The sequence below is a fragment of the Microcaecilia unicolor genome, chromosome 1 (assembly GCF_901765095.1).
Source record: "Microcaecilia unicolor chromosome 1, aMicUni1.1, whole genome shotgun sequence".
In the NCBI taxonomy this organism is placed as follows: Eukaryota; Metazoa; Chordata; class Amphibia; order Gymnophiona; family Siphonopidae; genus Microcaecilia; species Microcaecilia unicolor.
The window spans coordinates 419,897,982-419,924,293 of record NC_044031.1 but is presented as its reverse complement, the minus strand read 5'-3'; the positions used below and the strand labels follow the sequence as shown (position 1 = coordinate 419,924,293).

At 46.2% G+C, this 26,312-nt stretch overlaps 1 protein-coding gene across 6 annotated transcripts in view; it reads left to right on the top strand.

Moving 5' to 3' along the window:
* ZNF516 (zinc finger protein 516) overlaps positions 1–26,312 on the top strand; it is a 347,045-nt gene that overhangs the window by 137,555 nt on the left and 183,178 nt on the right. Inside the window, exon 3 of one of the 6 annotated variants that reach the window (XM_030211812.1) lies at positions 15,518–15,590. The exons of the other annotated variants lie outside the window; for them this stretch is intronic. The gene's annotated coding sequence lies outside the window, so the exon portion shown is untranslated. The remainder of the gene's footprint in view (positions 1–15,517; positions 15,591–26,312) is intronic. 6 annotated transcript variants of the gene reach the window in all.

Below are 26,312 nucleotides of genomic sequence, written 5' to 3'. Positions count from 1 at the left end.
TCTATTTTTTGCTTTTCTTCTTTCCCCAGTATATCTGAAAAAGGTCTTGTCACCCTTCTTTACATCTTTAGCCATTTTTCTTGTCTCTGTGCTTTGGCTATCTGTATTTCTCTCTTCACTTCTTTGAGTTTAATCCGGTAATCTTTTCCATGATTCACTTGTTGCATTCTTAGCCTCTCTGCCATTAGGTTTTCAGCCATTTGTTTGGAGAATCATCTAGCATCCTGTTCCTTTTGTTTACTTTCTTTATATAAAGATCTATTACCGTATGTATAGCAGTTTTCAGTTTGGACCACTGTCTTTCCACTTCTCCTATGCCTACCCATGCCAACTCTGTTCACTATCTTCCTTTGCACCTTCTGTTGTTAATGGTTTAAGTACTGGGTTTTGTTAACACGATCTGCAGTGATTCGGTAATGGGTTTAAATTTTTGAGTCCTATTGAGCTGTTTTGGCATTGGCATACTGAAGGTTTTCAGACGGCACCAGCCCTTAAACTGGTGATATCAATGGAAGAATTCAGTTTCTATAGCTCCATCTGCTGGTAGGGGCACACAGCCTGTTGTTCACGACTGATCTAGCAGGATTCAAGAAAAGGAAATGATTAGATATGAATAAATTTCATTTTTAAACCGATTCAGAACCCAGTAAAGATGTTTTTCCTCTTGATTAAGAAGAAAGAGCATTTAAAGTAAAAGGACCTCCATTTGTGTGTGTTTTGTGTTCCTATACATATAGGCACATCCATGTGTAGGGTCCTCTTTCACATCTTGTTTACAGTACAGGGTTGCTTCACTTAATTTTCAGTGGGTATTGTAAACCTGATTGGAATGGAATTTCCTGATTGGTTTACAATAGCTGTCACTTACAGCTTTGAAGGCAAATGCCACAGAAACAACATGGAAATGTCCAGAGCCTCTGGTGTTAAGATGCAATACTGCAAAGATCCCCTGGAATTTGTAGATTTTATGAATGCTCGGTGTGCTTCTTCTGTACTTGCAGAGTGAACCAGTAATTTTTTTTTTCTGTTGTCACTTGGGGTTGGCTGAATACTTCATGGAGGATCCTTTATTTAAATATGGTCTCTCGTGTTTGCACAGATTTTAAATGTCTACTCGCTGGACAGCAGGGAGTAGAAATGGGGCTGGAGAGGTGCGGAATAGCAAGTTCAGTGTGCAGATCGAAGAGCGCAGTTGAACTAGAAGACAAAAATGTGGATGATGGTTTGTATAAAATATTTTTTTGGTTGGGGGTGGGGTAGAGTAGGAAGAGATGTTTAGCTTACTTCTGAGTTCACCATAAGAGAAAAAGATATATTAAAAAACCTACAGTAGGTAGTTAGTAGATAGTGTGTTTGCAGCTAGGGAAAAAAAGTTCATGCCCTTTCTAAGGCTATGTTTGGGCACAGTATATGTATGTCTGCTGCAGATTCTGGGAAATGAGAAAAGTTGCTGCAGTTTATGAGTATGCTGAAGCAAAAGGCGAGGGAATAAATAAAGTGGGTATTCTCCAGACATTTTCCTTTTTCCCTCAGACAGTTTCTACAATAATATATGTGTACAAAATTGTTAGCGATTTCTTTTTGGTGCATGTTAAAGGAACTGCTTTTGACCTCAGAATATATTTCATAATGATCCTAAAGTAATGTAATAGCATCTGCACTTGTGTAGTTTTTGGCCCTTCTGGGGCTGATCAATAATGACATTGTGTATTCGTCTGTCGCTTTCCTTCTGTGAGGTCAGCTTTAACTATTGCTCTTCTGTGCTTCAAGCGAAAAAGGGACATAGACTGCCTTATGCATTAATAATATTGACTTCAGTATTTCCTTTCGACTCTAAATTATTCCACTGCTGAAACACCAGTAAACTCTTTAAAAATGTCCACGCAGGAAAGGCATTTATCTGGCCCTTAGAAGAAATGCAGTTTCTTCCCCTTCTCCTTGGTAGTGTAGGAAGCTTTTAGGAAACTCTTTAGACAAGTGGCATGGAGCTTTCCTTGCAGGAGTGGGGGAAGCCCTCTGGAGACACATGCATGCGTAATGTTGGCAAGCTGTTTAGACTGCAAATGGAGAGAGATTTATGCTGCTCTGCATTGCTCTGTACAGGTTCTCAGAGTGACAAGGAGATGAAAGCAGAGGCCATAGAGCCATTCTACTAAAACTACTATTTAGTCATTTTAAACCGTATTTGAGTACCGATTTTGGATTCTACACTCTTGTAAGTTTTGGGATTAGAAGGTCACATAAAAGGAAACATGTCCTTGCTTTTTCCTCGTGAATTATTGACTTCTAACCAGAGCAGGTAAATCTCTGACTCATGCCCAGTACTGACCTTGGAAAATCCTTGGGGATTTTGGAAGTTCTGGAATGGAACTTCCTTCTTTGAACATTTGGGACTTTGGCACTAGGGCAGAAATGACACGCTTTGGGACAAGGCTAGAGGCTTATGAAGCTTTGGCTTGTAATAACACATACTTTTGCCCCACAAGTTGGATTTTACTTCATTTATTCAGGTTGGATGAGAAATTCCCATATATGGCAATCTCTGGAGTAGGATCTCAAAAGTACAATGAGAACGGGATGGCTAGGTATTCTGCTTCTTAGAGGGCATTCCTATTTAGTAGGATAATGTCCTGAGTCTTGTGCAAGAGCAGGGTGCATAGTTGTCCTGCTTTGCAGTATAGCCATGCACAAGACGATTTGGCTGTGTTGTATGTGATATACATGTGTAGATGTACCACTTCATCTGCACATACTTTTTTAAGTCCTACATCACATTGTCCCACTTTTATCTCCACAAGCATTCTTCTTTTTAGGTTTTTTTTTTCTTCCCCTGTTCCTTCTACTCCTTCCAGTTCATCTTCAACTCACCTCCTTTTCCACTGTTTTGCTCTCTACTTGGTCTCTCTGTATTCTGTTCCAGTTCTTCTGTCTTTCCCCATCCTCTTCTTCAGATCGTTCTCTATCTCGCTGCTCCCTTAAATTAATTTCTATCTCATCAGCTAAGTTCTATTTTGTCTTCTCCCCCAACAAGGTTACTACTAGCACCACTAGATACACGCAATGTTGAATACGTAGACAAAGGAAGTCTTCACTGCTGCGGAACTTACAGTCTGGTCAAGACTCACAGACAAAGCAGTGGATTCTGAACACAAGTTACCAAAAGGAAGATACAAATCAACAAGACTATGATCAGGAAGAGCCCGTATTTAAGATTTTTTTTTTTAACTTGCGTTTTATTGATTTTGTAACAGCTTATTCCAGCCACAGAATGTGCTGGAGTTGAGATTTAACATCCTAAAAAAGGTGTGTTTTTAAACGATTTGAATACGACGAGAGGGTGAATGGGAGCATCAATTTTGGAAGTCTGTTCTGTGCTTATAGTAGTGCAAGGTGGAAAGTGTGGGGAAAATGACGGCAGATAAAGACCTGAATGGTCCATCCAGTCTGCCAAACAGTCACATTCATTATCAATTCAAGATTAAGTCAGTAATGAACGTGATATTACATAATTGATCATGGTCTTTCTTTGATGTTTCTGGGACATAGACCGTAGAAGTCCGCCTGGCTCTGTCCTTATGTTCCAACTACTGGAGTTGCCGTCAAAGCCCACTCCAGCCTATCCGAATCTGTCTTGTCATTTGCGGGACACAGATCTTAAAAGTCTGCTCGGCATTGTCTTTATGTTCCAAATTGCTGGAGTTTCCATTAAAGCTCTCTCTAGCCCATCCTAAACACCACCCCTCTGTGTCTTTATAAACCTCACCAAGCTGAAAAGGCTATGAATGGAGTTCATGTACGGGGAAATAGGAAAGCTGATGTAATGCATTTGTAGGTGGGTAGCAGAAACTTGAATTATGTTTGTGGAAGCAGAAAGGGGGCAGTGCAGTCACTGTTACGGAGTCATGATGACTTTGGAGGAAGTCAAATTCTTAATAAACTAGTGGAGATAGATGATTGTGGGACACTGCAAGGAGCAGGTTGCAGTAGTTTAAACAAGAAGTGATGAAAGAATGATTCCTTGTCATCAAGCAGATGAAGCCATTACGTATGGGTTATGTCCATCAACCAGCAGGGGAGATAGAGAGCACTCAAACTTTCACAGTGCCCTCTTGGCCAGCTAGCTCCACTGCCTCTTCAGTATTCTCTATCTCCCTTAGCAGGGTGGCTGCAGCTTGTTCGAGTTCCAGAAAAATCTGCCGGGAGGTGGTTCCTGGCTTGCCAGTTGTTAACCGGGGTGTTGGAGGCTATAGCAGCTTCACTTTAAAGGCACATAGGTTAGCCCTTTCCCTGCCTTACCCATACCTCTGTGGATGTGGACATATTGCCTTGCTTTCCCTGTCCTTACCCACCAACAGTGGATGCAGGCATATAGGTTCACCCTTTCCCTGCCTTTCCCACTCATCTGAGCCTCCGGAGTCTTCAATACCTCTGCTTTCCTCACAGCTTAAAAAAAAAAAAAAAAGTCGCGTCGCGTTTTTAAACGCAGAGACGCTGGAACAGAGGTTTTTGACCTGATTTTCAGCAGGATCGTAGTTGTACACTAGATCCTTTGAGGTAAGAGTGTTTTCCAACTCCTCCGGGGTGGGCCCGCGATCGGGGCGATTTTGGCGCGAACCGCCATTTTGGATTTTACCGCCGTTTTTCGTCGATGGCTGCGGACAATGTAAAGCGCTGTTCCACTTGTGGCAAGCGCAAATCAGCAGCAGGGCTCTGTAAATCGTGCTGTATTGGCGTAGGAGCCGGCCCGAGCATGGCGAGCGATGTTTCTTCCCGCTCTGAGCTGGCAGCGGGCGCCATTTTGCTTACACCGCATGGCGCGGCCTCCGTGGACACGGAGAGACCTGAACCGGGTGGGGCACCTCGAGATGAGGTTATTTCAGGAGTGGCTAGCACCGGACAGGATTTGGGTGCCCAGGGTGAGATTTTCTCCGCGGATTTTGTGCTTTTGCTGCATAAAGCATACATGATGAAAAGAGCCCTTCCTCAAGGGTCGCCTGAGGCTCCTCTGATTGCCCCCTCCCAATGGATTCTGGCCTGGGACTGCCCAGTGAGGCTTATTTCCCGGATGCTTGGCCTAAAGATAAGCGCAGAAGGGTTAATTCCCCTTCAGATTGTGGTGCACCTTTCCCCCCCCCCCCCCCCCCCCCCCCCCCCCCCCCGTGGTCGGGGTGTGAGGATTCGGAGAACTCTGACAGACGGTCTGAGGAACCAGAGTCAGGTGCGGATTTTCCACAGGATCTGGATGATCCCTCCGCGGTGAGGATTTTCCACCGTGATGAGCTGCCAGCGCTTATTTCAGATACCCTGCAGGCCCTCTCGATTGAAGATCCTGACAGTGGCATGGCCTCCTCGGGTAATCCCAGGATGGCTAGTACCAAGAAAGCTGCTCGGACCTTCCCTTTGCATGACTCCATCCTAGAGCTTGTTTCGGCTCAGTGGGCTGACCCCGAGGGACCTTTGAGAGTTTCCAGGGCTATGGGGCAGTTATACCCTCTGCGTGAGGGACATATGGCTCGTTTTCAAATGCCTACAGTGGATGCCCTAGTCACTGCGGTGACAAAGAGAACTACCCTCCCTGTTGAAGGAGGTGTTGCCCTGAAGGATGTTCAAGACCGTAGGCTGGAAATAGCGTTGAAACGGTCCTTTGAAATTGCAGGTCTCACTGTTCGGGCGTCTGCATGCAGCTGTTATGCTGTGAGAGCCTGCCTAGCTTGGCTGCAACAGGCAGTGGCTCAGCCCGGAGATGGAGCGGAGCCCTTCTTGGATGTGGCTCCGCGGATGGAGGTGGCCTTGTCCTTTCTGGCTGATGCCCTTTATGACCTTGTCAGAGCTTCGGCTAAACAAATGGCAGTAGCAGTGGCGGCTCACCGTCGTCTGTGGCTACGACATTGGGCAGCGGACATGGCCTCTAAGCAAAGGTTGGTGAAGTTGCCTTTTCAAGGACTTCTCCTATTTGGTGAGGAGTTAGAGAAAATTGTGAAAGGCCTGGGTGATCCAAAACCCCAGCGCTTGCCCGAAGATAGGCAGAGGCCTTCCTCTAAGGGCCAGGCGGTCCACTCCTCGTACAGACCTCGCTTCCGTGAAGCTAGAAGGTACCGCCCGGGGCGTTCTGCTGGGTTCACTTCACGTGCCCGTGGTCAGCAGAGGAACTCCTTTCGCTCGGACAAGCGTTCCGCAGCCGGTGGCTCAAGACCAGGAGTTCAGGGGGGACCCTCTCAATGATGGTGCGTCGGCCCTCTCCTCGATGCCTGTCATCGGAGGACGGCTTTCCCTCTTTGTCGAGGAGTGGGCCAAGATTTCTTCAGATCAGTGGGTTCTGGACCTGATCAGAGATGGATACAGAATAGAATTCAACGCCCCAGTAAGAGACGTGTTTGTGGAGTCCCGATGCGGTTCTGCCGTCAAACGGGCGGCGGTGGAGGAGACTTTACAAGGTCTGATTCAGTTAGGGGCAGTGACCCCGGTGCCTCCCGCCGAGCAAGGCTGCGGCCGATACTCCATCTACTTTGTGGTGCTGCGAAAAGGTGGGTCCTTTCGCCCTATTCTGGACTTAAAAGAAGTGAACAAGTCCCTGAGAGTGCGGCATTTCCACATGGAATCCCTGCGCTCCGTCATTGCGGCGGTTCAGCCAGGAGAGTTTCTCACGTCTCTAGACCTGAAAGAAGCTTACTTGCACATACCGATTTGGCCCCCGCACCAGAAGTTTCTGAGGTTTGCGGTGTTGGGAAAACATTTCCAGTTCAGGGCCTTGGCTTTTGGCCTCGCCACAGCTCCCCGAACCTTTTCGAAGGTAATGGTGGTAGTAGCTGCTTTTCTCAGGCGAGAAGGTATCAGGGTTCACCCGTACCTAGACGACTGGCTCATCAGAGCAGACTCTGCAACAGAGAGCTTACAAGCTACAGCCAGAGTGGTCTCAGTACTGCAATCTCTAGGCTGGGTCGTCAATATGGCCAAAAGTCACCTGTCCCCTTCACAATCTCTAGAGTTTTGGGGGGCCAGGTTCGACACAGTCTCGGGCTATGTGTTCCTACCCGAGCCAAGGCGGTGCAAGCTTCAGAATCAGGTCCGTCTGCTCCTGAGGATGCCCCGCCCGCGAGCTTGGGACATTGTCCAGCTGCTGGGATCGATGACAGCCACGATGGAAGTGGTACCCTGGGCGAGAGCGCACCTGAGACCTCTACAGTATTCCCTACTCTGGAGATGGTCTCCTATTTCTCAGGATTATCAATGCAGACTTACTTGGCTCCCTGCGGCCCGTCTCAGCATGGAGTGGTGGCTCTCGGACAGCATGCTGCGGCGAGGAATGCCGCTGACGCTCCCCGTTTGGTGCCTAGTGGTAACAGATGCCAGCCTGAAGGGCTGGGGCGCACACTGCAAGGGGAAGTATGCCCAGGGTCTATGGACACCCGAGGAGTCGGAGTGGTCCATCAACCGCCTAGAGTTGAAAGCGGTGTTTCAGGCGCTTCTGGCCTTTCAAGTGACCCTGGAAGGATTGGCTGTCAGAGTGATGTCGGACAACACGACAACGGTGGCCTATATAAATCGACAAGGCGGAACACGGTGCAGAGCACTAGTCGCGCAGGCCGAACTGATTTGCCACTGGGCCGAGCTGCATCTTCAGTGTCTGTCGGCAGCTCATATTGCAGGTCAGATCAATGTGCAGGCCGATTATCTGAGCAGGCATCAGATCGATCCAGCAGAATGGAATCTGGCAGACGAAGTATTCCTGCAGATCTGTGCCAAATGGGGCAAGCCCGTGATGGATCTAATGGCGACAAGTACCAATACCAAAGTCCCGTGCTTCTTCAGCAGACGGAGAGATCCTCTCTCGGCGGGGTTGGATGCCTTGGCTCAACCCTGGCCTCCGGGTCTACTTTATGTGTTTCCCCCATGGCCCTTGATAGGGCGCCTGCTCTTGCAGATTCGGCTGCTCCCAGGAGAAGTGGTCCTCATTGCCCCGGATTGGCCAAGGAGACCTTGGTATGCAGACCTCCGACAGATGCTCCTGGAGGCTCCTCTGCCGTTACCTCTGGTACCGAACCTGTTGACTCAGGGACTGGTAGCCATGGAGGACGCCAGCCGCTTTGGTCTTACGGCATGGCTATTGAGAGGGCGCAATTGAGGGATAAAGGTTATTCCAATAAAGTTATTTCCACTCTCTTGCAAGCCCGCAAGCGGTCCACTTCCGTGGCTTATGCCAGGATTTGGTGCCTGTTTGAGTCTTGGTGTGCTTCCAGAGCCATTGTTCCAATGCGGGCTCCTGTCTCGCCGATTCTGGACTTTTTGCAGGAAGGTGTACAAAAAGGCTTGGCCTATAATTCCCTGCGGGTGCAGGTGGCAGCGTTGGCCTCCCTTCGTGGTAAGGTGGAAGGCGTGTCTTTGGCTGCTCACCCAGATGTGGCACGGTTTCTTAGAGGGGTGCTTCGGCTCTGACCTCCAGTGCGAGCACCCTATCCAGCTTGGAACCTGGGGCTAGTTTTGAAAACCCTGCAGGCATCTCCTTTTGAGCCGCTTCGGCGAGCATCGGAGAAAGACTTGACACTGAAGGCCGTTTTTCTGGTGGCCATTACCTCGGCGAGACGGGTGTCAGAGCTCCAGGCGCTGTCCTGTAGAGACCCATTTCTGCAATTTTCAGAGTCCGGAGTCACGGTTCGGACCGTGCCTTCCTTTATGCCTAAGGTGGTTTCAGGCTTTCACTTAAACCAGCCTATTTTCTTGCCCTCTTTTTCAGAGGAAGAGTTTCCAGAATCTTTTGGGCAGCTGCACCTTTTGGATGTGCGCAGGACTCTGCTGCAGTATCTGCGAGTTACTAACTCTTTCAGGACTTCTGATCATCTGTTTGTTTTGCTATCCGGTTCTCGCAGAGGGTCTCCAGCGTCTAAGGCCACTATTGCCCGCTGGCTCAAAGAAACTATCTTTTCAGCTTATTTGCTGGCCGGCAGGGTTCCACCTGTAGCCTTTAAGGCACATTCTACTAGAGCGATTTCTTCCTCTTGGGCTGAAACTGGAGCACTCTCTCTTCAAGAGATATGCAGTGCAGCAACATGGGCTTCTAAGCTCTCCTTTGCCCGACATTACAGGCTGGATGTGGCTGCCAGGAGGGATGCGCGTTTTGGTGCACAAGTGCTAGCGCGTGGTGTGGCTTGTTCCCACTCTATCTAGGGATTGCTTTGTTACATCCCATACGTAATGGCTTCATCTGCTTGATGACAAGGAAGGGAAAATTAGGTTCTTACCTTGGTAATTTTCTTTCCTTTAGTCATAGCAGATGAAGCCATGAGCCCTCCCTGTATGATTGTCTGTATGCTGTGAATCTGTTTTTCAGGTTCTGTTCTAATTTCCTGAAGTTCCTTCCTTGGGAGAAAGTTGGAAAACAATCTTCAGGATTCATGTTCAGTTTAAATTTAGGAGGATGTGTTCATTCCCTCCAGCATGTTTTTTTTTGGAGAATGTGTTGATTCTCTCCAGGAGGCGCGTGTGTTCCCCTCCAGTTCTATAAATAGGAGGATGAGTTCATTCCCTCCAGTGTGTTGGGAGGATGTGTGATTCCCTCCAGGAGGCGCGTGTGTTCCCCTCCACTTATACAATAAGGAGGATGAGTTTATTCCCTCCAGGAGGATGTGCATTCCCTCCTTTATGAGTTCATGCCCTTGTGATGGGCCATCGTTCGCTGTGAGGAAAGCTCTTGTGATTCCCATTGCGGTTTGCCATACTGCTTTGGAAGCTTCAAATACTGAAGAGGCAGTGGAGCTAGCTGGCCAAGAGGGCACTGTGAAAGTTTGAGTGCTCTCTATCTCCCCTGCTGGTTGATGGACATAACCCATACGTAATGGCTTCATCTGCTATGACTAAAGGAAAGAAAATTACCAAGGTAAGAACCTAATTTTCCCATAATGAGTTTGGTAGGCTATTCAGAGAGGAAGGATGGATTTTGTTGGTGATTTTGTAGAAAGAAATGAAATTTTATTATCTTATTTCCTTTATTCTGAGACACCATTGATTCTAAGATGCACCTCCCCCCCCCCCCCCTTTTGCAAAAGTGGAAAAATAACCCTTGATTTTAAGGCACATCCCCATGGTGGCCCTACCATTAGGCCAACTGAGGCAGAGGCCTCAGGCATTACTCTTAATGGAGTGGCATCTTTCCCCTCTTCCTTCCTTCCTCAACTCCCTTCCCCAGCCCACCTTCTTTTTTTGTTTTTCAAAAGTTGTCATTGGCATCAATCCCCATACGCTGCCCTGCTGCCAGCACCGGCATCTCTGCTGTACTGTGAGCCGCCTCTCTGACATAACTTCCTGTTTCTTCAGAGGCGGGCTACAGTACAGAGTAGATGTTGACTGCAAGGCAGCAGTGCATGGGGATTGCTGCTGCTGCTGCCGCCTTTTAAAAACAACAAAAAAAGAAGGTAGTCTTGGGGAGAGAGGTTGAGGAAGGAAAGGGAGGGGAGATGCCAGACCACAGTGAAGGAGGGTGTTGGCAGAGAGAGTGTGGAAAGATGTTGGACTCGGGGGAAGGGGGTGCGCAATGCCGGAGAGGCTGGGGCGCCATCTCATCCCTGTCTCAGTCAGCAGATTGCCTTGGTCCACCCCTGCGTATCCCCATTTCGCAAAAGTAGAAAGTATGGTAAACAAATATATGCAGATGGAAAAGCACAAACATTTATTTGCAGAGCAGGGTAGTGGTAGAATCTATGTAGTCAGGGGCATAGCCAGGTTTCAATTTGGGGGGTAGACTGGTGGGCAGTGCTTTTTCCCTCTTATTTCTTTCTCTGCCTGCCCCATTAATAATTTTACCGTTGCTGGTGGGGATGCCCAATCCCTGCCACCTGATGAGATTTGTTAACCCAATGCTGAGGAAGTGGGTGGCCTTCTATCCAGCTGCCCATGCTGGTATTTCTTGCTTATGCTCAGTTAATGCACGAATTGAGCATGTGCAAGGAGTTCCGGTTTCAGCAGCTGGAAAAGAGGTTGCTGGCTGTTGAGGCAACACTGAGGCAGTGGATCTCATTGGCTAGCGGGGATTGGGCATCCCTGCCAGCCCATCAACAGGTATGGTACTTTGTTTATGGAGAGGGCCCGAGCCAATACTGGATAGGTCTTTCCAGTGCCTTTGACATAGTAATATGAGTGTGTAACAGGTGGATGTCAAACCATGAATGCCATAGTTGGTGTCAGATGTTGTTTGTGGAGCCCACTCTGTGTTCTGCAGTTTTTCCTTTTTGCTGATGGTAATATGGTACTTCATTTTTGTTTAAGATCTTAGTGTAAGTAGGGCACATATTTTTCTTCTACCCATATACCGGTATCTTGTACACTGGTATTTCTATTCTGACAGGACATGCTTTGAGCTCTCTTGTCAAAAATCAATGATCATGATGAAGTTTGTCCCTGAGCCAATCTATGCTGTTTAACAATATAAGAAGTATGGTATTTTGAAAGTAAACTGTTAAGGAGTGTGCCAAATACCATAGATTTCCATTTAGCTGCCCCAAGGCCGCGTGATTTGTAATGTTTGTCCTTGGTTACAAGAAGCCATTGAATGTAAGCTGCACTTCCTTTGCATCCTTGCCACAGCGGTCCAGACGAATGGGTAGTTGTGCTTATCCACCAGTGGATGGAGACAGAAATAGAAAGTAGATCCATGTGATTTACCCTCTTAAGTCTCTGCACTGCTGTAGAATGCTCAGTATATTCTGTCTCCATCAGATGGTGGATGGCATCTCCCATCTGTGTGGCTCAGTCAGCTCCTAAGGTTCAATGAATGGGGCTCATTTATGGCTGCAGGCTTCAGGCTGATTCTGACAGCTGAAGGTAGTGGTTGCTGCATTTTGAGAGCGCCATTGTAGATGATATCAAAATGTGCAATAGTGTGGATAACATGAGGAAGGACTTAGTAAAGCTAGAGGAATGGTCTGGAAGTTGGCAGCTAAGATTTAATACGAAGAAATGCAGGGTCATGCATTTGAGCTGCAAGAACCCAAGGGAAAAGTACAGTTTAGGGGGCGAAGAACGTTTGTGCATGAAAGAGGAGGGTGTGATGGTATGTGATGATGTTAAGGTGGCCAAACAGGTAGAAAAGGCGACAGCAAAAGCTAGAAAGACGCTTGGTTGTGTAGGGAGAGGAATGGCAAGTAGGAAAAATGAGGCGATGATGCCCCTATATAAGGCTCTGATGAGACCTCATTTAGAATATTGTGTACAGTTCTGGAGACCACATCTACAAAAAGATATAATCAGGATGGAGTTAGTCCAGAGGGTGGCTACTAAAGTGGTCAGTGATCTTTGTCATAAAGTGTATGGGGATAGAATTAAAGATCTCAATATGTTTACTACAGAAGAAAGGTGGGAGAGGAGAGACATGTTTTAAATACCCATGCAGCATAAATGCACAGAAGGGTGAGTCTCTTTCAATTGAAAGGAAGCTCTGGAATGAGGGGGCCATAGGATGAAGGTGAAAGGTGATAGATTCAGAAGTAACCTGAGGAAATACTTCACGGAAAGGATGGTGAATTTGTGGAACGGCCTTCCGGTGGAAGTGATGGAGATGAAAGCAGTATCTGAATTCAAGTGAGCTTGGGACAAGTACATAGGATCTCTAAGGGATGATAGGGGGAGTAGATGGCATGGATGGGCAGACTGGATAGGGCATATGGTCTTTATCTGCCTACATTTTTCAATGTTTCTGTTGAACACTGTGAAACCAGCAAGGGAATAGAATTTTAATCACAAGTATATTTGCATAGCAGGTACAGGAACATAGAAACACAGACTGTCATGGTCGGTCATGCTGGTCCCGATGACGGCCACCGGTTGTGAGCCCTTGTGCTGTTCGAAGAGCAGGGGTATCGGGGCAGAAGCCAGTGGATTCTGTTCCTGGAGTAGCGGTCAGGAAGCCCAGAGCTTCACCTGCGATGACTGCTGTTCCCCAGCTGTTGAGCCCCTGAGTTCTGGCAGCCAACAGGACTTAGGAGATTCTGGGCAGGAACAGGACTAGCTAGGCAGAAAGGAGAGTCAGGTCCAGGTTAACAGGTACAGGCAGGAAACTAGCAGAAGCTGGGGCAGGCTTAGACTTACAGGTTCAGGCAGATGGCTGGCAAAAGGTACGGTCAGGTCCAGGTTACAGGTTCAGGCAGGTAGCAAGTAGTCAGCAAGGTCGGGTCCAGGTGGCAAGTGGTCAGCAGGGTCTGGTCCAAGCTACAGGTTCAGGCAATCAGCAAATAATAAGCAAGGTGAGGTCTAGGCTACAGGCGGCGTTCAGGAGAGTGGTCAGGTTCAGATTTAGAGGTCAGGCGGGTAGTGGTCAGGTTCAGGCTTACAGGTCATGCAGGCAGCGTTCAGGAGAATGGTCAGATTCAGGCTTACAGGACAGGCAGGCAGTGTTCAGGAGAATGGTCAGGTTCAGTACTACAGATTAGGCAGGCAGCGAGCCAAAAAATAATAAGAGAAACACACCAGCATTACTTATAGAAAAAGTAGCTGAGGCCCCAAACCAGTAGCCAGCTCTCTCCTAAGAGTTGAGAGCGCCTGACGTCAAAAGGAGGAAGCCTGAGCGTACAGACACTGCCCAGCCAAAGAGAAAGTGCTGAAAGAACTATAATCTCCATAGTAACCTCATCACATGTGCACAGGCTCTTCTCTCTCCCCCCCTCCTCTGCAGTGGTCCTCTTCATCTCTCTTGGCTTGTACGCTCCTTCTCTTCTCTTATTTCTCGTGTTTCTTCACAGATAGGATCTGGGATACATGGAATGGTTTTTCAACGGAGGTGGTTGAGACAAACAAGGAATGTAAGTATGTGTGGTATAAGAAAAAGTGAGAGGAAAGCCAGGCTTCAAAGGTTTTGCAACAGGATGGAAATTGGGACAGACTAGGGAGGGGGGCGTTACCTAAGATGGCGGAAGTGTGAGCGCGTTCGGCGAAACCGCTCCTTGCTGCTCAAGGGTGAAGAGATTCCTTCATTTCAAAATGCCGCATACAAAACGAAAAGGAGCCGTGAGGCTCCCACCGCCGCCCGCAGCTTCTTCTTCTCCACTTCGGGGCAGCATGGTCCGCTTCCTGACGCGCCCGTCACAGAGAGAAGAGACGGGGTCGCCTGCAGCAGGGGCAACCGGTGGAGCGGAGCTCCTGATAGGCCTAGAAACATCTTTATCCCCGCCTCCCGATTCTAAATGTCCTCCGTGTCCGGCTATAGATGTGGTGAGGGGAGCAGGCATCCAAGAGCCCAATATGGGGAACAAGGAGCCAGCAGACGGAGGACCCATGCCACAGGAAAGTAGCCAGGAGAGAGAGGTCCTTGGATTTAAAGGACCCATAACAACTCCGGAGGTTAATCTAGAGAAGATCTGGCTAAAGCTGAGTAAAATGGACTCTACGCTTCAAAATGCTTCAGAAAAGGTAAATACTTTGTCTTTGAAAATTTAGGACATGGCAAAAAATTTAGAAACGGTTAAAGAAGACCTGACGATTCAAGTAAAAGATTTTAAAAAAGATATGGATCAATTGCAAGACTTTAAAATGACGGTGATAAAAGATAATTTGGCAATACATAGAAAAATTGAACAGATTGAGAATTTCAATAAAAGACTAAACCTCCGTGTTTTGAACTTTCCCAAAATTCCTGATAAGACGCCTATTGAGTTATTTAAAAAATATCTACAAGAAAATTTGAAAATGCCTCAAGAACTTATTCCTCCTATAAATAAAATTTATTATCTTCCGACAAGTTCAGGTGGAAAAGAAGGAAAAAAAAGAAGGTTTGGATGGTATAGACTTTAACAATTTGTCTGAAATTCTAGAACAATCTATTGAAATAGTTCCGCAAAGAGCCACCCTTTTGGTTTCGTTGGTATTCGAACAAGACCTCAATGCAATATTAAAGTTATACTTCAAATTTTTAAAGGTTCCTTTTTATGGAACAAAAATATGGATATTTCCAGATGTTACTAAAGTAACCCAAGAACCTAGAAAATTATTCCTAGCATTGAAACAGGATGTTCTCAAATTGGGTGGTTCATTTTGTTAGTGTACCCTTGCAAATGTCTGGTCAGGTATAGTGGGATAAAGTATGTATTTTATGACTCAGAACAGCTAAAATCCTTTCTGGATATGAAACAGCTTAAAGTAGAATTAGTTAAATGATATGTGACGAATTACACACTTAAACCGCACTTTTTTTTTTTTTTTTTGTGCTAATATACCTGTATAAAACTCCACTAAACTGTAACTCTCCCCTCAATTTGAGGTCTAAGGAAGCATGTATAACTTTTCCTTTGTTTATTTTCTTTAAGGTTTGTATTATGCTGTTTTTCTGTAACAAGTGATATGCTTGTAAGAAATTTGGAAATTTATGAATAAAAAAAATAAAAAAAAAAGAAATTGGGACAGACTAGTTGGACCTTACTGTACTTACCTGCCATCGTATTTCTGTTTATTTTTTTCTCCCCCAGATTCATGTCCTCAGCTTTCTTTTTCAGATTTCTCTCTTTCATTCCCTGTTTCTTCTCTTCCTTTTGTCTATCAGGGTCACATTACTTTTCTTGGGGTACCACAGTACCATCAGCAGTATAGTGGCAGGTCAGCAGGATGTAGACTTGGTAAACAGGTGCTTCCTGTTCCCTTGAATGCACTTCCTGTATGGTGTATATTTTATTTTTCCTAATTGGGAAGTACAGAAGATGGGAAGGAAGAGGAACACTGCAGAGACCGGGAGCATATGTTTATGGTCGACCCCACACTACATGCCTGCCATCTCTACTTCTGGGGAGAAAAGAAGGCAGTAGGAGGTCAGCCTTGTAAACGTGGTACTGTCCTGTATTCTGAGTGTGCATCAGTTGCTGCTTCATATGGGAGGGAAGTTTAAAAATAATAATGGTGGAAAAAAAATTCTAGTTGTGTTTTATGAATGGAGAAAAGAGGGAGAATGAACTGTTCGGCCTGTGTACTGCACTGAAGTAGTGGGTTCATGCTGGTTCTATTCTGTGTCTGGCATACAGCTCTTCTAGTTTGAATCTGGTGATTGATTTCTTTTCTCTTTGTGGCAGCTCCGATACTGGTTCTCTTTATCCATGTCTTCATGTTAGAGTGGCTGTGTCGGTGTCTCATAATGGATTATTGATTGGCCTGAGAACAGTAGAAGCCCCAGGGTCTTGCCTTCCATGGTACTTACTCTCCCAGTGGTGAATGCATCCCTTCATGCAGGCGTTTGGGAGCCCGACCTGCAGAATATAAAGCCTGTTGTGCAGAACAGTTTTAGGGGCCAGCAGTTCATCATTGTTGCTGGGGAATTTTTTTTTGCTTTTCATCATTTGTGCAAAGAATAGGTGCTTTGTATTGGCAGTAAGATAAGCCCTCTTGGGATGTTAATGATATATTTGAATGTGTTTCTTATGCTTGCTTTGCTACATGCAGTATCATGTCAGTCTCCCACAATAGAGAGATCCACAATAGCAAAAGATTCATTGTATGATATATGTAGGTTTGGTCATTTCAAGCCTTATCCTTCTGTTGGTGTAACCTGGTGCTAAGTCTTATTACCTTTTGAATAAAGGAAAATTTTCTAATGTTTGAATTTTTCTCTTCAAGCTTTCATGTCATTTTCTTGTAAACCAGTATGATTCATCTTTACCTTTCCACTTGCGAGTTCAGCTTGTCTACATATTTTCATTTTTAAACACATCATACTTTGCAAGCTGGGGTGTTAATGCAAACATAATGCTCCCTTAAAGGGTGTGCACTGCAAAAATGTAGCAATGTCTACCTTCAAAGAGAGACATATAACTGGTAAATAAATGATTTGTTCTGAGGCTTTGGGGTTTGCTGTAGTATACCATTTATCTGGCTGCCTCCTGACCTCCTGCCATCTTAGAAATGAGTGTGGATTCCTGATGGGCTCAGTAGGGATGTGGAGAATTCTTTCTCTGGATGCTCACAGTATTTCTAGGAAAATAACTGTATACCATCAGAACAGATGAATTTTAGAGTTGGTGAATTGAAATGTCTCTCTAGATGTACTACTACTACTTCTGGTTTGTTGAGAAACATGTATTCAGTTTACTCCTGTAACGGGTAATATATATAGAACACAGTAATGGTTTAAATTTAGCTGTGCGCGAAGTAGCCTTAAACCTTAATTGATTTTAGTTTGCCATGATTTGGCAACGAGGTTGATTGCATGGTGCAGAAAACTACCTGTGGACACACTCTGTGAAACTGTACTGGAGAGGGCATTAGAGACAGCCATCTGTGTTTTCCTTTTTTGTATGGGTCACCTGCAGGCTTATTTTCGAAAGAGAAGGGCGCCCATCTTTTGACACAAATCGGGAGATGGGCGTTCTTCTCCCAGGGTCGTTCAAATCGGCATAATAGAAAGCCGATTTTGGGTGTCCTCAACTGCTTTCCGTCGCGGGGACGACCAAAGTTCACGGGGACGTGTCGGAAGCATAGCGAAGGCGGGACTGGGGCATGCTTAACACATGGGGGTCCTCGGCCGATAATGGATAAAAGAAGGGCATCCCTGACGAGCACTTGGCCGACTTTACTTGGTCCATTTTTTCTTGCGACCAAGCCTCAAAAAGGTGCTCGAACTGACCAGATGACCACCGGAGGGAATCAGGGATGATCTCCCCTTACTCCCCCAGTGGTCATTAACCCCCTCCCACCCTAAAAAAAAACCTTAAAAATATTTTTTGCCAGCCTCAAATGTCATACCCAGCTCCCTGACAGCAGTATGCAGCAGTTTTAGTGAGTGCAGTGCACTTCAGGCAGGCGGACCGAGGCCCCCCCCCCCCCCCCCACCTGTTACACTTGTGGTGGTAAATGTGAGCCCTTCAAAACCCACCAGAAACCCACTGTACTCACATGTAGGTGCCCCCTTCACCCATTAGGGCTATGGTAGTGATGTACAGTTGTGGGTTTGGGGGGGGGGGGGTTGGGGGGCTAAGCACACAAGGTAAGGGAGCTATGCACTTAGCAGCAATTTCTGAAGTCCACTGCAGTGCCCCCTAGGGTGCCCGGTTGGTGTCGTGGCATGTCAGTGGGACCAGTGCACTACGAATGCTGGCTCCTCCCACGACCAAAGGGCTTGCATTTGGTCGTTTCTGAGATGGGCATCCTCGGTTTCCATTATCTCCAAAAACCGGGGACGACCATCTCTAAGGTCGACCTAAATGTTGAGATTTGGGCGCCCCTGACCGTATTATCGAAACAAAAGATGGCCGCCCATCTTGTTTCGATAACATGGGTTTCCCAGCCCCTTCGCGGGGATGTCCTGCGAGGACGTCCTCAGGAAAACTTGGGCGCCCGTTCGATTATGCCCCTCCACATGAAGCAGATGTGCAAAACTCAGATATTTGACAGACCCTTTTGCCCACCTCTTCATTAGGGGATCTGATGCAGATTAAAAAAAATAAAAACAGGACCTAAATTATATGTTTAAACCTCACCTTTCCCACGTTTTGCTTTTGAACACAAAGTTACATATGACAAGCCATGGAGGTGTATTTTCAAAGCACTTATGCCCAGATACTCAAAACGCTGTTGCTGTACAAAGCAGTGTCAGAAAATTCCGCCATTATTATTATTATTGTTTATTTAGATTTTGCTCTTACCTTTTTCAGTAGTAGCTCAAGGCGAGTTACATTCAGGTACTCTGGATATTTCTCTGTCCCAGGAGGGCTCACAATCTGTTTGTACCTGAGGCAATGGAGGGTTAAGTGACTTGCCCAAGCTCACAAGGAGCAGCAGCGGTATTTGAACCAGCCACCTCTGGATTGCAAGACCGGTGCTCTAACCACTAGGCCACTTCTCCACTACACTCCATTACAGGGTGGCAAAAGAACTTCCCAGTGCTCAGTACTAATGGCATGCAAATTTTATGTGTGCTGTTAGCGCTGAGCATTGGGAACTAAAGGGGGGGGGGGGGAAGGTCCTTGCCAGGAAATTAGCACAAGACTAGCCATATCTGTGCTGTGGCCACTGTTGTTGTTTTCTGAACCACAGCAAGCTCTCTCGCTGTTTTTTTTCATGTACGCCTCCACCCTTAAAAAAGGGAGAAAGGAAGATCTTCTCTGAGCTCTAACTTTAAAATGCAAGCTGGAAACTGTTTTAGGTAAACTTCGAGCTGCATTTTTTGCTTGTGTGCAAGGAGATCGTACCTCTTTGTTGAACTTGGAACTACGGTTTAAAGACTGTATACTTTCTACCTCCCCGGGTAAAGGTTTAAAAGCACCATTGTTTTGAAAGTAATCTGTGGAACTTATTGAGTCCCATAGTATAGTAAGGTAGTAAATGATGGCAGAGAAACGCAAGTCTGGACCATCAAGTCCGCCCAGCAAGGTTGTTGGGGTTGTATCTACTGAGTAGTGCAGGTTACTTTCCCCATGCGTATGTTGTTGGGTTTGTACCTGTCCCGCAGTTCAGGGTACCTCCTCTCCCCATGCCTGTGTTGTTGGACTTGCACCTGCCCTGCAGTGAAGGTTACTTCTCCATGATTTCTTTGAAGTGCAAAAGTCTTTACATAGGTGTTCTGAGCTGAAGTGCTCTGTATTTGTTTTTTTTTTTTATTTGTACCCCGTGCTTTCCCACTCATGGCAGGCTCAATGCGGCTTAGGTACTTATTCGTACCTGGGGCAATGGAGGGCTAAGTGACTTGCCCAGAGTCACAAGGAGCTGCCTGTGTCTGCAGTGGGAATCGAACCCAGTTCCCCAGGACCAAAGTCCACCACTCTAATTTCTAGGCCACTCCTCCACTTTATATCCTTTTGCTTTTTAGAGATCCACTGTGTGTATATTCCACTCCCTTTTGAATTCCAGCACCATTTTGGCTTCCACTACCTCTTTTGGGAGCATAGTCCAGACATCCACTAGCCTTTTCAGTAAAAAAAAATATATTTCCTGATGTTGCTTTTGACTCTGCCTCCCTGTAGCTTTGTATCACGCCCTGAAGTTCTAGCACTTCTATTGTGTGTAATGCAGACTTGCTTACTTAGCAATGCAGTTTTAGAAATTGGGATGAACTGAAGCATCCTGGAGGGTAGAGAATAGCACAGGCTTATAATATGTAGCTTCCAGCTAAGATGTCAGAGGGTGGAGTTGAGTTGTGATGGGTCTGATAATAGCCTGCTAAGTGTTAAACTAGCACCTGAAATTAAAATTGGAGTCACTCAACTTAATATGGAGAAGAAAGTGAGCATTCTTAACCAGGGTTGAAAAGAGAGTATTATGTATTTGTAGACATGATTGAAATTCCTTCTTTGTGGTCTCAGACAACCTAAAAGAGTGCTAGAAATGACTTGTCAAGTTTTTCCAGGGATCTTACATCACCTCTCCACTCCCTCCTTTGGCTAGCCAGGGAGCCCACTGCAACTCTGGCAGCAGCATTGAGAGGTGTGCTGTACAGGTTTCCTGCTGCACACTATTGAGTTGGCTTCCTAAAGAATCTTCTGCAAGAGCTAGTTCAGCTTTTCGAAATAAATTAATGCTTACATGAACTCAACCAGTCTTGGGAAACCAATGCAGAGTTGTGGCAGCTTGACTTAAAATACCAGGGCACTGAATGCCAGGATTTCCTGCATTCAAGGATGGACTCGCTGCATAAGCCCCTCTGTTGTCACTGAGCAGTAAAAGGGCTGTGCAGAGGAAAATGTTATGTCTTTGTTTAAAAATAGTGTGGAAAAGAAATGTCTTAGAAGGCAGTAGAGTTATTGCTTCTTCATAGCACGTAACACTACGCTGAGTAGATAACTGCTTATGTGTGAGCTCTCCGATTGTGAGGTTTTTTTTTTTGTTTTGTCAGTGCTGCCTAGTTCCCAGTTCCATGGGAAAGTTTTGGGAAAGTGCCGATTTTGAATTTGGATCTCCAGTGCAGTATAGTATTTGTAGTTTCTGACTCTACCCATTGAAATCCGTGCTGCAGGTCCTATAATGCATCAGGATGAGGTTGTTACAAATCCAGAACTGGCCCCAAATCTCCCTGTTGGAACTAGAGAGTTGCACAGTGACCGAAACCGTCCCCACCGGGAATCTAACCCGTCCCTGCTGCACGTAATCACCCCCACCCCCGGGTGGGGGGTGCATCGCATTGCACCTCCGCCGCACAGTCACCGTGAAGTCTCAGCTATTTTAAAGAAACGGGTAGCGAGAAGATCAGTGGTAGCAGGCAGGAAAGAGTGGGGCTCTCTCCTTCCCTTAAGAGGCCACTAGACCACCAGGATGTACTGAGGTACATTCGGGGACACCACTCAGGGCTGAAGGGGAGGCCAGGCTTGACTTGCATACACCTGCAGAAATCCCGCAAGACCTAGGTCTATAACTACAGGATTCCTGCTAACCCCACCCCCATACAGCTTTCTGGTTGCAACTGGGCAACCTGGCAGCTCTGTTTTGTTGTCATTGGGCAAGGATTATTTAGAATAGATTGCTTAAAAATGGGATAATCCCAGCAGTATGCTGGCAGCTTATTCAGGGTCCCTCATGGGCTCTTCTGGTGAGGCTTGCTTGCTTCAATAGAACAGGAGGCTCCCAAATACCTTGTCTGCTGCAGGCAGGGACAGAGGAACATTTTTTTATTTGGGGTGCCCCAGCCCTGCCCCCAACCTTCCCTACCATTTTATAGTCCCCCCATGGTGTCCAACATTTCTCTCCTTCAACCTCCCCCCCCCCCCCACACACACAAGATCTCTAGCATCTCTGCCTTTCCTTCCTCTCAACCCCCCATCCCATGGTTTCCAGTATCTTTGTGTTCTCTCCCCCCCCCCCATGGAATTCATCTCTCTCCCCTTCAATCCCCTTTCCCCCCTTGACTATGGTGTCTAGCATTCCCCCTCCCCTGCCCCCTTCAGCTTCTTGATTTCCCTTCCTATTCCCCTCTTCAGCATCTCTCTCATTCCCTTCTTTCTTTCCTCTTCTGTCCATGGTGTCTAGTATTCCCCTTCCCCTCTAAAGCATATCTCTCCTTCTCTAGCTACAAGGTATTTTTCCCCTTAACTCATTCCCCTGGGGCAGCAAGTCTGTCATCTTCCTAAGAGACAATTCTGCTGACTGGAGTGGGTCCTTGAGCATCTGTGCACTCTCAGGCTCCCATCTGCTCTGAACTTCCTGTTTTGGAAGGGTCAGAAGCCAACTGGCCTTGAATATGCACAGATGCTCAAGGTGCCCCCTCCCCCCAACTGGTTGGCTAGCCACGTGATGCCTCTTAGGCACTAGCCAGGCCAGGTCACAAGTACCGGGTAGAATACCAAAGAGAGCAAGATTCCATGCTACCGCCCTCAGGAGGAAATAGTGGCTTTCACTGTGTCTGCCTTAATAGCAGATTATGGACTTTTACTCCAGGAACTTGTCCAAACCTTTTTATAAACCCAGACATGCTAACTGCTCTTACCGCATCCTCTGGCATTGGGTTCCAGAGCTTAACTATTGAGTGAGAAAATATTTCATCCTATTTGTTTTACCATGTAACTTCTTGGAGTGATCCCTCGTCTTTGTACTTCTTGAAATAGTAAACAATTGATTCAGGTCCACTCACTTTACTCCACTCAGGATTTTGTAAACCTCTATCATGTCCCACTTCAGCCCTAACCTCTTAAGCCTTTCCTCATAAGAGAGTAGTTCCATCCCTTTAATCATTTTGTTCGCCCTTCTTTGAACAACTTCTAATCCTGCTATATCTGAGATACAGAGACCATAATTACACACAGTACTCAAGGTAAGGTATACTATAGAGTGATACAGAGGCATTATAATGTTCTTTGTCTTATTTTCCATCCCTTTCTTAATAATTCCTAGCATTCTGTTTTCTTTTTTTGGCTGCGGTGGCACACTGAGCAGAAGATTTCAAAGTATTGTCAACAATGACACCTAAATGTTTTTCTTGGGTGGTGACTCTTAATGTGGAGGCTAACATCAAGTAACTATAATTTGGATTATTCTTCCCAATGTGCATCATTTTGTATTTGTCCACATTAAATTTCATCTGCCATTTAGATGCCCAGTCTTCCAATTTCTTTAGGTCCTCCTGCAACATTTGACAGTCTGCATGTGATTTAACAACTTTGAATAGTTTTGTGTCATCCTCAAATTGAATCACTTCACTCATCATTCCCATTTCCAGATCATTTAGAAATATGTTAAATAGCACTGGTCCCTGGGGCACTCCACTATTCACCCTTCTCCATTGAGAGGCATGGCCATTTGATCCTACCCTCTGTGTTTTGATTTTAACCAGTTCCCTATCCAGAACAGAACATTTCCTCCTATCCCATGGCTTTTTCATTTTCTCAGGAGTTTCTCATGAGAGAGTTTGTCAGTAGCTTTTTGAAAACTTAGATACACAACACCAGCTGGCTCACCTTTCTCCAGAATGGGAATGATAATACTCCTACAGCCGAAATGCTATCCGATTTATTTTTAAGTGAAAGATAGATGGTATTCATAGTCAGATTAGGAAACAAAGAATACAAGAATATAGCTATAATATGGCTCCTCACAATAAGGAAATTCCTGTGGTCTGAGTTTGCAGCGATTTAGGATAATGATCTAAGAAATGTATTTTACAGATATAATTCATCTTATTGTACTTTAGATGCTTTGTCCTCCAAATTTGATAAAATTAGTTCCCAAGATCATCTTAGATATTTTAAAGGAGTGGTTTAATTCTAAATTGTGGCAGGGAAGTTTTCCGGTAGACATTGGTTATATCATTTAAACTCCTATTCTTAAAAATACCAAAGCAAGTTTATCAGTTTCCACAAGAATTAGAGCATGGAGACAAATTTGGGTGCCCTGCTAGCTGAAGGGAGGCCCCCTGCTGTGCAGAGGACATACAGCAGTTAATGTGCAATTCGATTTATCTAATGCAGTGTTTCCCAAGTCCAGTCCTGGAGTACCCCTTGCCAGTCAGGTTTTCTGCAGAAGAAATATTAACTTCAAAGATTGTATATCCATGATAGCCATAGGCTGTGAACCATTCTTTGGAATTAAACAAAGATTAAACTAAGTTTTCCATTAAATAGCTTCCCACTATTCCAGAACCTGTATGCCAAGGGAGATGTCTACTCAGTTTTCAGTTCTTTATCTCCACCTGCTGGTTGATGGACACAACTGTGGAATAGTTGTGTCCATCAACCAGCAGGAGGCGGTAAAGAACTGAAAACTGAGCCGAGACATCTCTCTTGGCATCTAGTCCAGCTCTTCAGTATTTTCTATCTCTAGCAAGTGGATGGACACGCTTTTCAGCCTCTGGTCCTGAGTTCTTTGCTTCTTGTCCAGTTGGACAACTGGTATCCAGTTGAGCTTTGTGGGTGGTGAGTCTGCAGAGTCATATCTAGAGGTCTTCAGATCCCTATCTCTGATGCCCTGCAAATTTACTTCTTACCACCCTTCACCTCTCCCCTGTTTTCCTGTGGAGCTCTCCTTTTCCAGCACAATAACCTAAAAAAAAAAAGAAGAATGAAAGAGCTTGCGACAGAGTATCAGTTCCATTTGTGGTAAGACTTGTGGAGACTGTGAACTTCAGGGGAGCAGCTGCCATTGGCAAGTCCGACTTAAGTTTGACTCAAAACTGCTTGGAGGGATGCAAGTTTATTGGGGGCAGGGGGAGGGATCCTGACTTGCTGCTTGGGACATGTTGTGCTGAGCTTGTGATAGTCGGGGTGAATGGCGACTCCCACGGAGGCAGTTAAACAGTGCTCCTGCTGTGGGACGCGCCGGCCGGCATCAGGGTGTTGCAGTGCGTGCAAACTGGGAATCTCATGGGATATGGAGGAAACAGTTGACGATATCACATCTTTAGATTTGGCACAGCATCTGAATATGCTGGGGTCTTCAGGCTCTCCAGCAGGGCTAGGGTGCAGTTCTATGTAGGTGAGCATGGGAATGGGAGCCATTTTGTTGGGGCTGACTGGCAGTGAGGAGTAGCCTCTGTATGATCACACAGTGAGCACAACCGCCTTTTTACAGCCTCAGGGCCCGACAGAACATTCCGCTGCATCAGGATCTTTGTTTTCTCCGGAGTTTATATTGCTCTTATACCAGTCCTATTTATTGAAGTGGGAACAGTCCGAGTTGCTGCAAGGTGCTTCAGTTTCTTGCTCCACTGCCCCTCCAGCAAATAAGAGATCTCGTTTAGACCTCCAGAATGGGCAGATGAGCCTATCTCTGCTTCTTCTTCCTTTTCTGATGTGGGCTTGGTCTATTCAGAGGAGCCATTGTTGAAGGAGCCATAAGAGGAAGGAGGGCTTCCTCCTGAGGAGAGAGATAATCCATTACATTATTACATTACATTACACTTATATTCTGCAATTACCTATCAGGTTCATTGTGGATAGCAACAAAAACAACCAGTTCATTAAAACTGGGAAATTACAGAAAAAGATTTAACTTACAATTTAACTGTTCAGATATTGGGCAAATTGAAGTGCTTTCAACTTCTTCCTGAATCTCAAATAGTTCATTTGGCAAGGAATTCCATATCGTAGCTGACTGATAAGAGAATAATAACTTATGTACCTGTTTATATTTCACCTGTGATACTGATGGAAAATTATGCATAAGCTGATTTTCAGCATGAAGACCCTTCCTTAAAGAGGGAAATGATAATCAAAATAAATGGCAAGTGACCGACTCACCTGCAAATGCGCAGTAGAGACTTCCGTCTCTGTCCCGCCCCCGCGTCAAGACGTGATGATGGATCAGTGAGGGAAACTGCGCTGAGGAGTGCACCACATGGAAGGGGAGGGAGGGAACCGCCGAGGTTGCTACCACTCCCCCTCCGAGGTCGCCGCCACCCCCCCCCCCCCGATGTCACCGCCGGCCCCCCCTCCACCCGGGCCGGGCCCTCTCTTCTCCATTGAACTTACAGCGCCGAAACCGCAGCAGGCAGATCACCTCCCGTCGGCCTTCCTTCCCTGCCTGTGTCCCGCCCTCACCGACGTTACGTCACAAGAGGGCGGGACACAGGCAGGGAAGGAAGGCCGACGGGAGGTGATCTGCCTGCTGCGGTTTCGCCGAGTAGAGATGGGCGTCCTTGGCCGATAATCAAAAAAAGAAAGGCGTTTTTAGCGAGAATTTGGGCCAATTTTTTGGACCCTTTTTTTTTTCACGAACAAGTCCCAAAAAAAGTGCCCTAAATGACCAGATGACCACCGGAAGGAATCGGGGATGACCACCCCTGACTCCCCCAGTGGTCACTAACCCCCTCCCACCCAGAAAAAACAACGTTAAAAACTTTTTTTTTCTAGCCTGTATGCCAGCCTCAAATGTCATACCCAGCTCCATGACAGCAGTATGCAGGTCCCTGGAGCAGTTGTTAGTGGGTGCAGTAG